Source organism: Corvus kubaryi, unplaced genomic scaffold, assembly GCF_017639235.1.
Source record: "Corvus kubaryi isolate FWS band 111438036 unplaced genomic scaffold, C.kubaryi_AGA036_p1.0 37232, whole genome shotgun sequence".
Classification (NCBI taxonomy): domain Eukaryota; kingdom Metazoa; phylum Chordata; class Aves; order Passeriformes; family Corvidae; genus Corvus; species Corvus kubaryi.
In genome coordinates, this window is record NW_024581066.1 from 1,084,869 (window position 1) to 1,098,966 (window position 14,098).

The window sequence follows — 14,098 nt, forward strand, 5'->3', positions numbered from 1 at the left end:
CCAAAACAAGGAAGCTTTGTTTTCAGTATCAGTCATATTGTTCTAATTCTGTATCTACAAATGCAGGGTTTTAAATTTAAATCCCCCTAAAGGTGCTGATGTCTTTTACAAACTTATGTGCATACCTCTTGAACAGCCCTGTGGAACCATAGTATAACTTCAGTTGCAAGCCCTTGATTCTTTGAGTAAATTCACAGAAAAAAATGGGGCTTTGAGCATAATTCACTTAAAAATATTAGGAAATTATTTTCCCTTGGAAGATCCATTTCCATTTATCCATATAAATGATACTACGGGATTTAAATTCATGTTTAAATCATTGTAGAAGCAACTCAAATGATGGAAATAATATTGACCACTTAGCATGGATTACATAAGTAGGGCAGTTTTTAGAGTGGTTATTTGGAAAGGGTTGACTGTTGAGCATTGAAATTTTCTTTCCTTACATCATTTAAGCTGGTTATTTATGATAATAAGTAACAATATTCTTGCAAGTTGTTCATTTCAAAGTCCACATTAAAAAACTTCCAGTAACTGTAGACAGATTTTTCTTGCATGGTTTCATGTTTTCTTCATTTTCTAGTTGAATTGTTCAAATAAAAAGATTTTTTGGTGTCGGTAGGTTCTAGAAGTGCTTATGTTTTTGTTGATAAAGAACATACCTCATCCTAGATTATCACATATAATTATTACATATTAATGATTATATTTCTGTATACTTTTTCTGCATTCGGCGGGGGGTAGCTGAAAGAAAAGAGAGTTTTCAGCTTGAAACTCAGACATGGCAGGTGACAAGTAGAAACTTAGGTTTTGTTAGAGTACCAGTGGGAATGGAGTTCTTAACCTATTTAAGGTTGCCAACTATCCTCTAAAATTGCATTGTAATCGAACTAGTCAATTGTCACACTTGTTATTTTGTTTCAGTTGCTCAGCTACTGAGGAATTCCCTTTGCCTTCTACTTTCCCTATTTACCATGCTTCTTCTCATTTTATAGGAAGAATTTATTGGATTTGGTGTCACAATAGTATTAACTAAATGTAATCATGTCCTTCTAACACAAAGCTTTTCATTACCTCAGAAATATGCTAGCAAATAATAGTTTTATTTTATCAACAAATGACTAGTATAATTGCGTCTTTTTTATAGTGACACTTACACTTCAGTCTTTAAAAAAACCCTCACATTAGCAAATTCTTTGTTTTGATCAATGCTTTCTCTTTTTGCGAACATTTGTGTAGGTATGTTCATATGAGTTTTCTCTGAACATAAAGTAGGAACCAGTATGTCAGCTCAAGTTGTCTGGATTGTGGAACCTTACCTCCTGCACTCTGCAGTGGCAAGGCCAGGCTGGATGGGGCCCTGAGCAACCTGGTCTAGTGGAAGGTGTCCCTGCCCATGGCCAGGGGTTTTGGAACTCAATCATCTTCAAGGTCCCTTCCAAACCAAACTATTTTGTGGTCCTTTGCTAAGTTTAGACAAGGCACCATTCCCACTCGAGCACAGATCCTCATTTTTCATCTATTGAAAGCCTGAAAATAATGTTCATCCTTATAAAATTATCCATTAATTTCAAAATCTGTCTGAACTGTATACATATGCCTTTTGTCTATAGGCTTTAAGAATTCGCTAAAGACTGTGAAAGGGCTTGGGCCTGAGCCAAGGCCAAACTCCCAGGTAGAAGCTTTAGTGTAATATTAAAGCTATTCTTCATCACTTAAACACTTTGCATACTTTACATTATTTATGAAAATTTCAATTTACGGCACAAAGACTGTGATATGTTAAGTTTTTTAACAATCTAGCTTGCTTTATTTGGTTGTGTACGCTCAAACCTGCCATCAGCCTGATTTAATTCAATATAACACGGTATTTCTAGTGTCTCTGATGTGTTTTCCATTTTCCTATCTCATTTCCTTATCCTGGAAACAATTAAATTAGGAAATCAACAGAAGGTATAGGAAAAAAAATTAGTTTAATGAAATAGTTGTTGGAAAGTCTGTCTAATAATTTGGTAAAAACAAACAAATAATTAATTTTATTTAGAACCTTTCATTTATTTTGCAGTTGATTTATTGTGTAGCTTTAACATTTGCTTGCCCAGAAACAGATCTTTATCACTCTGTGATTAGATAGAATAATATTCTTACCATGTTTTTCCACATGATCTAGGACCATATGCATGTTGAAAGATGTGTGTAATCATGTTTCTTGTCTATCCTATCCAGACACTGCTTAAGTAGGAGAAATGCAGTCATACTCTTTCACTGATGAGCTTAATGTAATAGTCTGTGATAACAGGAAATATGTCTTGATCTCATCACAGCAGTAAAACAATTCCTGGTCCAAATTTGACCCACAGCAGGCTGACTTTGATGGTGAATGAGTAGTGACTTCTGCAATGGTACATGTTTGACAGGTACAGCTGTAATTTATCTTTTTTTCCGTCCATCCTACATTGGATGTTCATGGTTTTTTCAGAAGAAACTGAGTGAACATAATATATCTTCAAAGGTTTGACATATGGTAGTATTTACCTTCCTGTACATTCTGCCTTTTCCCCACCATGTGTCTGCCTGAAACTCTAAACAGAAGCCTTTAATGGCAGTACAGACTCAAGGAGTGACAAGGCCTAACACCCAGATTTGATTTCTGAGTAGATTTTTGGGCACCATTCTATAATATTTTCGACTGCTAATACTAAGTCGTAAAGAGTTTACTCCATAGAGTCATAGCATGTTTTGGGTTGTGTAAGGATCCTTAAGAATCATCTAGTTTCAAACCCCCTGCCATGGACAGGAATGCCAGTCACTAGACCACGTTGCTCAGGGCCCCATCCAAGCTGGCCATGAACATTTCCAGTGATGGGGCACCCACAACTTCTCTGGGCAACCTGTTCTGGTGCTTCACCACCCTCTGAGTAAAGAATTTCTTCCCAACGTCTATTCTAAACACAGCCTCTTTCAGTTTAAAACCATTTCCCTTTATCCTGTCACTATCTGTCTGTATAAAAATCCCTCTCCATCCTTTTTATAAGCTCCCTTTAGGTACTGGAAAGACACAATGAGATCTCCCGTGAGTCTTCTCTTCTCCATGCTGAGCAACCATAGCTCTCTCTGTCGGTGTCTGATACAATGTTAAAAGGTATTTTTTCTGAACAGATCTGTCTTTAGCTGCTTGTTTGAATATCATACTTGAAATAAAGTCACTAGTAAAATATTGTTGAACATGAGGTTTGAAACCAGTGGAAGACCTAACTAAGAATGACTGAAATTGCACTTGTGGATCATTGTTGTGTTTAGTATTGTGCTTTTTCAGTTTGTGTCACAGTCTGGATTAGGATGTTCTTGATAGCTGCAGCAGAGGAAGATGCAAGTGCAGTGTCCTAGTAATGCCCTAGGTTTCTTTGCTGGTATTGGGTTATACAGCATTGAATTCTTCCGTTAAAAATGATGCCAGTTTACATGCTGTCAGATTTCTTTTTCTTGGATCCCAGAAGACTTCTTTTAGGAAGGAGTCGTAGGTAGGCAGGCTGCCTGAAAGCAGTGGAAGGCTGTCTGCTGCTGTCATTTAGGCAAGTCAGCTCCCATCTCTAGGGAGGTTTGATGGCGTAAGACAGGGACCTTAGAGTGAACAGACCAGAACTTGTTATCTTAGTCCAAGTGTTGTACCCTGAAAGGGGAAAACTTGCCTTTCAATACCCATCCTTCATCAGAGAGTTCTCTAAATTATAAATCCATAACTACATGAGGGGGAGGGAGCAAAATAGTCTAACATAGTAGATGCTGTTACTTATTGCATCATAGTATCTTTCATTAATCTGAAACAGACATAACTGGCTATGAATTTAAATTACAGGTCAGATGAACATTCCAGAAAATAAAAAGATAAGCTATTGGCATAATCACCTGAGCTTCACAACTGCTTCAACAATTTTACTTTTAATATAATCATTTAGTTCATCATAAAGCATCTACTGCAGCTTTAATTGTATTAATAATTCTTATCTGCTGGAGATATAAATGTAGAACTACATATAATCTTTCTTAGGAATTAAGTCAATATTAGTAATTTCAGGATAAATCAAAGAATGAATGAATCTAGCAAAACAAGAAAAAATCAGACTTCATCAGACAGTGGAGTGATAAACATTGTGTTGTATTTTACTTTTATTGCATTATATCACTCCTTCTGTACAAAGTCTTATTTTGAAACCAGTCTCAGACTGCTCCTTGCTTCTTAGGATAATTCTGTCTGCATAAAAGACGTATGATACCGTTTTTTCTCCTGCTGGATTTGTTTTTCTCCTGAAATATAAACAGTTTGGTTACCAGAAAATTATTGTGACATTTAAAGAATACAGTAAATCTTATTAAGAGCTTCAAATGGTTGTATGTGCTGATGGACTTGAGTGGGATTACTTTACTCTCACAAAAGATTTTGTTAAAAATCAGGATCATATTTTGACCACTTTGAGCCATTTCTTTTATCTTTCACTGAGAAGTTGTGAGGTTTTTTGAGAGTTTTGTGAAGAATTTACTCCTATGTATCCCATTCATGATTTAAGATCACTTCTTGACACTCTGCAAACACCTATATAAAAGAGCATTCCTTGCTGAAGAGCTGACAAGCTGACTTTAAAATGTAAGGTGAGAGATAGTTTCTATAAACAGATGATGCTTATGGATAGCATGAAAGTAGTGATGATAACACACATACTGCTCATTTCCGAAAGCTAAATATTTTTGTCTTGTATTAAGACTTTTCAAAATATTTATCTTGTCTGTTTTATATGTTTATATAATAATTTGGGGAAAATGCTTCCTCCTGTTGTTGAAGACCCACAGAAAGTTCCCTAAGGGAAAGGACTGACTGAGTTTTTCCATCAGAATCTCTTCTATGTCTTTCAGTTCAGAAAAAAAGGCAGGTCTCAAGTCTTCAGAAAAATTAAATGACGAGCAAACCTATATGTTTCTTGGAATATTTTCTGTGTCCAGTAGTGCTTTGGGAATCTGGGGGCAGAGTCTCGGCGCTGTGCTCATGACAGAACTTTTGTTAACAAACAGATGTAGCCATTTTATTGCTATTTGGCCAGAAAAAGAGATCAGTGGTGCATTTAGGGCACTGTTCAGACTTACTCTTGATGTTTCTCATTAGTCAGAAAAGAAAGTTTGTTCTACATTTCTATTAAAGGTCCAGGAAAAAGTATATATTCCATTTGCTCTCCAGATGAATTTCTACCAGCTCTTAGTAACATGTAGTGCATATTTCATTGCTACTGTTAAATCTTTGTAACAACTATTTAAAACAAGATGTGTTGTTTTGCTAGTTTCTTAAGCATTAGATGTTTTCTATAATGTAGAATGATATTCGCTACAATATATTTTTCCTTATTGCCAAGTTTAAGGATCAAGCAGAAAGTGTCAGACTTCACTGCTTGATTTACATATTTTTAAAAGCCTCAAAATAAATTCAGCAAATGTTAACAGTCAGCATAAGCTTTTGAACGATTTTATTGAGCTTTGCTTCTGATAATCTTAAAACAATTATATTCTGGTATTTCAAGTTACCAGATAAAACATGTATTGCTAAGGCTCCAATTTATGTCATAAATGTGAATGGAAGTCTATCTTCAGTGAGACATGTTTGTAGTGTGTAGTTGTGGAAATTTTTTACTTTGTCATGTGCTGTTATACATTTTGGTATCCCTGTTTGTCTTAACAATCGCAGTTTTAGGCCCCTTTTTATCTTATTACATGAACAAAAAGTAAAAATTAAAACTCAGAATAGTTTCTAAAACAGAATGACCATCTTTAAATGCACACTGATTGCAATAAATACCGAGTAGACTAACTCTGTGAGTTGTGGGAGACTCAACTAACTTCTGGGGCTTGCTCTTTTGTTTGTTTGGGGTTTTTTTTCAAAATCTATTCTTTTATCTGTACTGCTTCCGAGAGCTTTATTTTGTCGGAATCCACAGTGAGCCCACTGTGACTGTTGTTTGAGGACTTTGAACTGAACTCACTGAGATTAGTGAACAGCAAAAAAAGAGCTATGTTAAGAAGTTCGAGACTCCAGAAACACCTCTGTAAGGAACAGCAGATGACCATTCTTTGTGACAAAGAAATATAAATACATGTTGTAGGATTTAAAGTGAGCTCTTGCAATTGGTATTCAGTGATAAAACCCTGTGTGTTACAACTTTTGTCATCTTGACTAAGTATGTATAAATATGAACATAGGGTTATTTTTAGGAGATGAAGCCCAGATTTTCCTTTTTGAAGCTTGGTCCCCATTTGTAACTTCAAAGGCAAATTTTGTAACCTGTTGGGATTTAATGAGAGTGAGGAGCAGATCATTACAGTACTTTCACTAATTTTTCAGAGACACTGAAACTTACTTATATATTGAAAATGTTGTTATGTAAAACAACTTACTGCTTCCATCATTAGCTTTTTCTTTCTCCACATTTATTTGATTTTACAAAACATTTCTGTTTTTTCTAAGATGCTCATCATGTTGTTCTTTCCACTTCTCAAGTGGGAATCTCTTCTGATGTGGAACGTATGTTTGGAAGCTTGCTAGAGATGCTTTTGGCAGTTTTTACTGCCTTGCTCTTGAGTCTGTTTAGATGGGGAAACTTTCCAGTATTTTTATGCTAGTTTACTGTTCTCTTATCCAGATTAGTCTGCTAAATGTAACTTAGTGTTCTTTGGAAGTTCTCTACTATTTCAAATCTTTTTGGCTTCCTGTTTCGTTAGCCGTATTTTGGCTGTCTAAAATTGCTATTGGATCCTTCAAACTAACTCCTTAAAGTTGTTCTGGGGTTTTTTTGGTGGCTGAAGCTCTTCAACTCTTGATATTTTAGAGGTAAAATATGCTTCCAAAAGTTTTTGCGTACTTGAAGGTTGCTCAAATTCCTTTATATATTGACTGTCAGGTTTGGCAAATACCTCTGTAAAACTTCTTCTGTATTGTTGTTGTTATGAACATCAGTCCCGAGAGACTACAGGGCCTTTTAACAGAGCCACTACATGCACATTATGTATGCATACAGGTCATCAAAATAGTAGAAGGTTCTTCTATTAGCTTAAACTTCAGATATTTCTGTACAGATATTGCTAATTCTGCTAAATAATATAATAGTCTAGAGTTCTGTCTCTCTTTTTTTTTGTATGTATTTAACTTAAAAATGCATTTTTTCATTCTGTTCCTAGCAGAAGCAGATATTTTTCTTGAGACTCTAGTCTCAGCATATTTGAATATAAAACCAAAGTAGGAATTATTGGAAATATCCCACAAATCCCTACTTTTTTTTTTCTGATACTTGCAATACATTTAAGCAGCTTAAGTTTCATACAAATGTTGCAGGCCAGTTTCATGCTTCTGGTCTTGTACAAATTTTCCGTTGAAGTTTTGTATGCCTGTTTGCCCATGACAATTGGCTCTTAAGTTTTGGATGCTTTTGTTGAAAAAATCATTGCACAGTTCACTTACCTCTGGTGCATCATCTTTTTGTCTCTTACAGTTTTAACTCTGAAATATCTATTTAGTAACTGTGCCTTTGTTTCATTAATTTTCAGCCCTGCTGTAAGTTCAGAAGGATACTTTTGAAAGAATAACATTATGTTTGCTGGTTATATTGTATTTAGGTTAATTTGAGAAAAATTAGACAATTATTGACATCTGTGTCAAAGCAAAGAATAACCCCATAAGTGGAAATGAGCTAACAGCTAGAGATACGGTGGTGACATTTGGTTTTCCACACTTATTCAGTAAGTTCAGTAGGTTTTAATTCTAGGTCAGGTAAAAGCTCTTACTGATTTTCCTTGCAGGGGCTGCTCTTACAAATCTATGGTTGAGATGCTCTGCTGTAACCATCTACCAAGCTACACTGAAAACAGTCGTTGATCTTTTTATTCATAGAGTCAGGTAGGAGCTGGTCCAGGACTTCCATAAGTTAAGGCAATTTTGCCATTTGAAATGATTACACAGTTATACAAAGAGCTGAAGCTGTTCTTCTTAAACATGTGCATATCAAAGATCCTTCACATGTAGGTAATTATGGCCTTTCTCCTGTACCAGTTGATGTGAATGAAGAAATTACTTAACATTTGTAAGCATTTAGCAGTAATTCCAGCTCTTCAAATCACTTGTATTTGACTTGGATGCAGTGAATGGTGGAGTTGGGCATGACAAAGTTCTGTCTACTTTTGTGTTCTGTTACAATGTGCTTATGTTTAATCTTCTCTCCCTTAATAGTTTTTCTGTTTTCCATTTTTCCTGGTAATATTCTTCCTACAGATCAATCATTTGGTGATGATTGAGCAAAACATTTGCTGAAAGATTTTGTTGTTGTTGTTGTTGCTGTTGTTAATGGTACCATGCTAAATACTAGTACAGATAGCCCTATCACACTGTGAGCCCTCTACCTGATTTTCAGCATATTTTTACTAGACCTTCATTCAAATAAAATTAAATTTCATCTTTTACTGTTTCCTAATCATCAAACTGATTTCCAATCATTTTCTATACCCAGTATTCTCAGTCTTTTATTTTATTGTGTCTTGAGTGTAATAATCTCAAGCCTTTTTATTTTGGTCACCTCATGGCCCTTCAACTGCTGCTGCATGCTCATGTTACTTAACTTGCTTATGGTTACTCTCTTAGTTATTGAAATCTTTATTGTAATTCTGTAATTCCTTAAAATAAAGATCATCTCAGAAGCAACACTCTGAAGCTCAGCTCTAGGCAAAACTAACATAGACATGTAATCTGAAAATCTGGTGCTGTTAGTATCGGATGCCATGTTTAAAAGCTTCTGCAATTTATTTTATTATGCCTATTATAATTGTCACTATTGCTTTCTGCTGCCATTTTAGGCTTTCTGCTACCTAGATATAAAAGCCTTTAAGAACATCAGTTTATTATGTTGGAAGTCACAATAAACTTCCCAAAAATCTGCATGGAGAGATTAACTTCTTTAATATTTATACTATATATTTGAAGCACAAGTCTTATGGGGAGAGGCTGAGGGATCTGAGTTGTTTAGCCTGGAGAAAAAGAGGCTCTTGGGTGGACCTTATCACTCTACAGCTACTTGAAAGGAGGTTGTAATGAGGTGCGGGTCCCCTTCTTCTCCCAGGTAACAATTGACAGGTCAAGGGGAAATGGCCTCAAGTTGCTCCAGCAGAGGTTTAGATGGGCTATTAGGAAACAATTTTTCTCATAAAAGGTTGTCAAGCATAGGAACAGGCTGACCAGGGGAGTGGTGGATTCATCATCCCTGGAAGTGTTCAAAAACTGTGTGAATATGGCAGTTGGACATGGTTTAGTTGTGATCATGGTGGTGGTGCTGGGTTGAGAGTTGATCTTAGAGATCTTGACCTTGGACTTAGATGACCTTAGAGATCTTTTCCAACCTTAAAAATTCTGTGTATCTATGATTTACACATTATTTTATTTACGTGCTGCCTTTTTTTTCCTTATTCCTCAACAGAAATCAAACCAGTTTCTCCATATATAGGTCTCAATAATAAAGAGAATACAAAGAGGACATGTTCCTGTGTCACTGCCAAAACAGACAGCAGCAGCACTTTCTGAGCATAAAAGTGCTGGAAATACCTGCATCTGTTCCAAAGCCAAATAACTCACAGGAAGGGTAAAACCCAGCACAAACTGCTGATTGATAACTTGTGGTTCAGTTTGGTTTTTTTCTTGATGTCTGTTACTTAGTGTTTAGATGGAGTGCAAAAGCACAAGATTAGTATTTCTTACAGTTTTTAGTTGCCATCATAATTCTGTATATGTATGTGACCAATTCCCTTCCGATTTCTGATGTGCCACGTGCATATTTAAAATAGTAAGTACTTAGACATTTATAGCTCAGTCTTTTACACATTTGTTTTCTGAGCACAACAACTTCTGCCCCATCAAGGCCTGATGATCAAAACATCCACATGGCTGAAAGAGGATAGCTTAAGCTATCTAATTTCTCACTCTTGTGGGGAATCCTGAGTTTGGGGACATAGCCTGTAAAACTAAGGAAGTTAATCAGAAAAAAGATAAGTGCTTAGAAAAATAGGTCCAAGGCAGTCAGGAGGTTCATTGTATCATTACATGACCAAGCAGGATTTATTGCCAGGGCTTCTGTAAACAACTAATGGTGTTTTGGTCTCTGAAGAAGTACATATAGCCATGTTGTTATTTCCCTATGATGTCAGTTGGACCTAATCATATGTTGAACATTCATGTAAGGTTTTGATACTTTCTAAATTAGAACTTTCTTCTATTTATCCTTACTGTTTGAAGAAGCAAGGTTAAGTCCAGAGAATTTCTTTCCCATGCGTAACTTCCCTTGTAAATCATTGCAGGTTGCTGTCATGTGTTGTTCATAGGTATGACTTTGAGTGATTTAATGGTAAATAAAACTGGATGTAAAAATTAAGATCTTTTTCAAAGTAAAAAAAAAAAAAAAAAAAGCCCTGATAGGGATTTCTGAACTTTATGATTGCCTGGAATAGATTTCAGTTATGACTGTGTTTTGGAATGTGGCCTGCTTGATTTTGATTAAAAATTTTGACAAATGCTTCTTTGAGATTGGGATATAAATGAGGATTAGCATATCCAGTTCAAGCCACAAAAGTATTATGCAGCATTATGGGGCAATGAGAAGAACTACTCAGAATGTACAGTATCATTCTTAAAGAGAAAGGTTACCTGTAGTTTGTAATACAACTTTGTCATATTTTAGACTCCGGTAAGTAGGGATGTTTTAATCTTTGACTGACAAGCACTGGATTAATAGAGCTGTCTCCAAATAAATTATTTTGTTACACCCTTCCATGCATTTGTTGCCCTAGGTTTGATTCCTGCAGTGTACTTTGTGTAGAGCTACAAATTTAAACTGGTTTGAAATTGAATTTGGTATAAAAGTAGCTGCTTGTCTGTTAAATAGAAATGATCTCTGCATATATGTAATTGCACAGTTCTACAATATTTCTCAAATTAAGCCTTTGGCCTAGAAATGTCAGTCATTTGGGACCTGCCTTGTTAAGAAACACTGCTAGAAGTTGCATCTATTACAAAAGGGAAGATCTGTGGTCAGGCCATTGTTTCAGAAATGTCTTCACTGTTGGCCTCCTCATGAAGTACTCCAGAGTTTTCTTGTTTTTGACACTGTAAAAAGTCTGATTTTCTCCAGAAAAAGAAAGAATAGGGTGCCAGCCATGAGGGGAGACATAAGTTTTATATTCTGATGACTGAAATACTGTTAGCTGTAGTTTTTAATAATAAATCATTGAACTTATATTTAGGGGAAGAAAGCTTGGGTAAATTGAATCATGTCTTGAACTTTTGAGTAAAATAACTTTAACGCTGGGTTGAAAATTTCTGTGATAATGTCTAAAACAGTGGAGAGGGACTCAAAAAAAAGGAAAGAATTGAAGACGATCGGTCTTTTATTCTCTTACGCTTTGTTTCTGGGCTCTTATTATTCAAGTGTCAGGAATCTTTTTGATCTGTTTAATGGAACACATTAAGAGACCATGTGCTGGTTACAAATAGCAAATGTGTTTCTGAATACTACTTTTTGTCTTTCTTGTGAAAATACTGTGGCTGCCAGGAAAATGGAGTAGACAGTGGAAGCAATTGATACTACAATAGTTATTGTACCTCACACTTGTCTGTCTAAACTCTCGGATGAGAAAATTTATTCAGAAGGGGGAGAAAGGGAAGGGCCAGTATGGATTGGAGTTCTCTTTTATGTAGGATAGAAAAGAGCAGAAATTTGTGGCTTAGAATGTGTTCCTAATGAAGCTGTGAATGAGATCAGGAATAAGAGAGACTGTAGATTCAAGGGAAGGAAGAGCTGAGTTACTAGGGAATGAAAAGTGAACCCAAGAGAGTTATTGAATAGAAAACGGCTAGAGAGACAAGACAGTAATAGGTGTTCTGAAATTACATATGCTATAAAATGGAAACAATGGTTGGGAAGTGACTTCTTGTCACCCTTAATTTACCTGTAACACCCAAAAAGAACTGAAGGTTCACAAACAGGGTCCTCAGGGAAGTAATATTTTAGATTTAACAGAGCTTCATTAAATTAGGAGTGCTGTAGGAAGAAGAGGTACAGTTTTAAACTGATGCATATATAATTGTGATCCCTTTGGTAAATTTGTTAGTCTTTAAGATAAAGAGATCTGGAGTCAAAGCAATCAGATTAATAGCAGATTTTTTTTTCTTTATTGGTACTTTTAAACACTTGGTTTGGAAAAACTGTGTTGTTGCAGTCAAAGACTTAATTTTGTCATAATAGACGTTGTGCAGGGCAAGGTCTGGTAAAACACCTGTTAGCAAAGTCCAACAAAATATGATTCAGTCATTGACAGTCTGCTCAGTTCATCTGATGAGTATCATGTATTTCACGATTCTCTACTGCAGCAGCCTAAGTGTTTGTTAAAGAGGCTTTCTCATTAAAATTTCCTTTTTTATCTGCCACTGAATGAGCCATAAATAGTGTCAATGCCAAGAATAACAATGACTATGTTATGTCATGTTCCAGTGAGTGGTCTCTCAGCAGCCTTTTCATACGTTACTCTTTACAGTGCATTCACGTGTGAGGCTGTACAGAAAGAGGAGAGGAAAAACAGCAAAATGGAAAAAATGGAATAGTATTAGGTCATGGATGAAGTAGTCAGTGTGTTTTTTGTTTGGAACCTGTTGGATACTATTTTTCCTGACAAATGTAAAAATGAGTTTGTTATTACTGGACTGTAATGCTTTGAGTGGTCAAATATATAATACTGGCATACAGATCTGGGGCTAAATTGAGGTTTTGTGTGGCTGAATGGAATGCCCAGCTTGGTTGGATTGAAAAATGTCATAAGACTTTTTTTTCCCCAAGCATTTCTGCCAAGTGCGTACAGGAAGTGGCTTTGGCAGTTGTATCCAAACAAGTAACTTCATTTCCTGGAATCTGCTTTTTTGCAAAATGTGGATTTTAGGAAAGAAAGTGTAAAGAGAGATGTTAAGCAGTAGAGGAAAGATCACTCTTAAAAGCCTCTGAGAAGAAGGCACAAATTATCAAAGTCCATTTTTTCTAGATAGAGTCACAACAGTGTTAAATAATTTCTTTTTTTTAATGTATATTCTCTTTATATAGTAAAAATAATATTAAAAATCTATTGACCCTAACAGCACATAATTAGTGAAACCATTATGTTTATTACAGTTCATTTCACCATGGTCTATTTTATGTCTGGAAAAAAAAGGAGATGGTGTTTAGTGTTTACGGGCAAGGCAGCCACAAAGTAGTTGAGATATAAGAGAATGTGTTGTATGACTTACATTATAAGATCCTATTAGCAACCTGAGGTTTACTAGAACTTCCATTTACTGTCATTTTAAAAAAAAATTAAAAAGAGAATAAATGTTGCAGGTATAATTTTCAGATATAAAAGAGACATGAGTTGATGTAATAGTAAACATATTTGCTAAAAATATGGACATTTTATCTGACTGGTCAGGTGCTATTTTTCATGCTGTTGCAAATTCATCTTTTTCTAGTCTAACTTGCTAGATTTGAACCACACTTTATTTTTTTCCTCTGGGTTTTTTTTTTCGTGGGTTTTGGGGGATTTTGGGGTTTTTTTGCCTACTCTCCTAAAGTTAGTAACCTTAATATTTCAATAAAACTGTCTGCAGCCTTTCTCTTAGTGCTGGATAGCTGCCAATAATATAAGCACAGCCTTCATCTTCCTAAACCCTTAATCTGAGGGTCAAATCATGGGTGTTTTTCAGATGCTTGAAAAGCAGTAGTCAAAAGCTGGTTTGTATCAAATCATTTTTTAAAGGGTTGTTGCTAATGAGGGGCTATTTCAGAATTGCTAAGAGGGAAAAAGGTACATTGAGAAATGTGGTAGCAATGAGTCATACTGTGATGCATCAGATAAGAATCTTGAAAAATGTCCATTTTCTTATAAATAATATTGCAAAATCCCAAATTTTTAGAGAGGAAAGTAAATACTTAGGAAAAATCTTAATGTCAGAAAAAAGCTGCAGATTTCAGAGATAATCAAGGAATCAGAATATATATATATA

The 14,098-nt window shown here is 35.4% G+C and overlaps 1 protein-coding gene across 6 annotated transcripts in view; it reads left to right on the plus strand.

The window, feature by feature from the left end:
- The window catches only part of KIF6 (kinesin family member 6), a 157,933-nt gene that overhangs the window by 68,402 nt on the left and 75,433 nt on the right, over positions 1-14,098 (plus strand). The window lies entirely within an intron of this gene.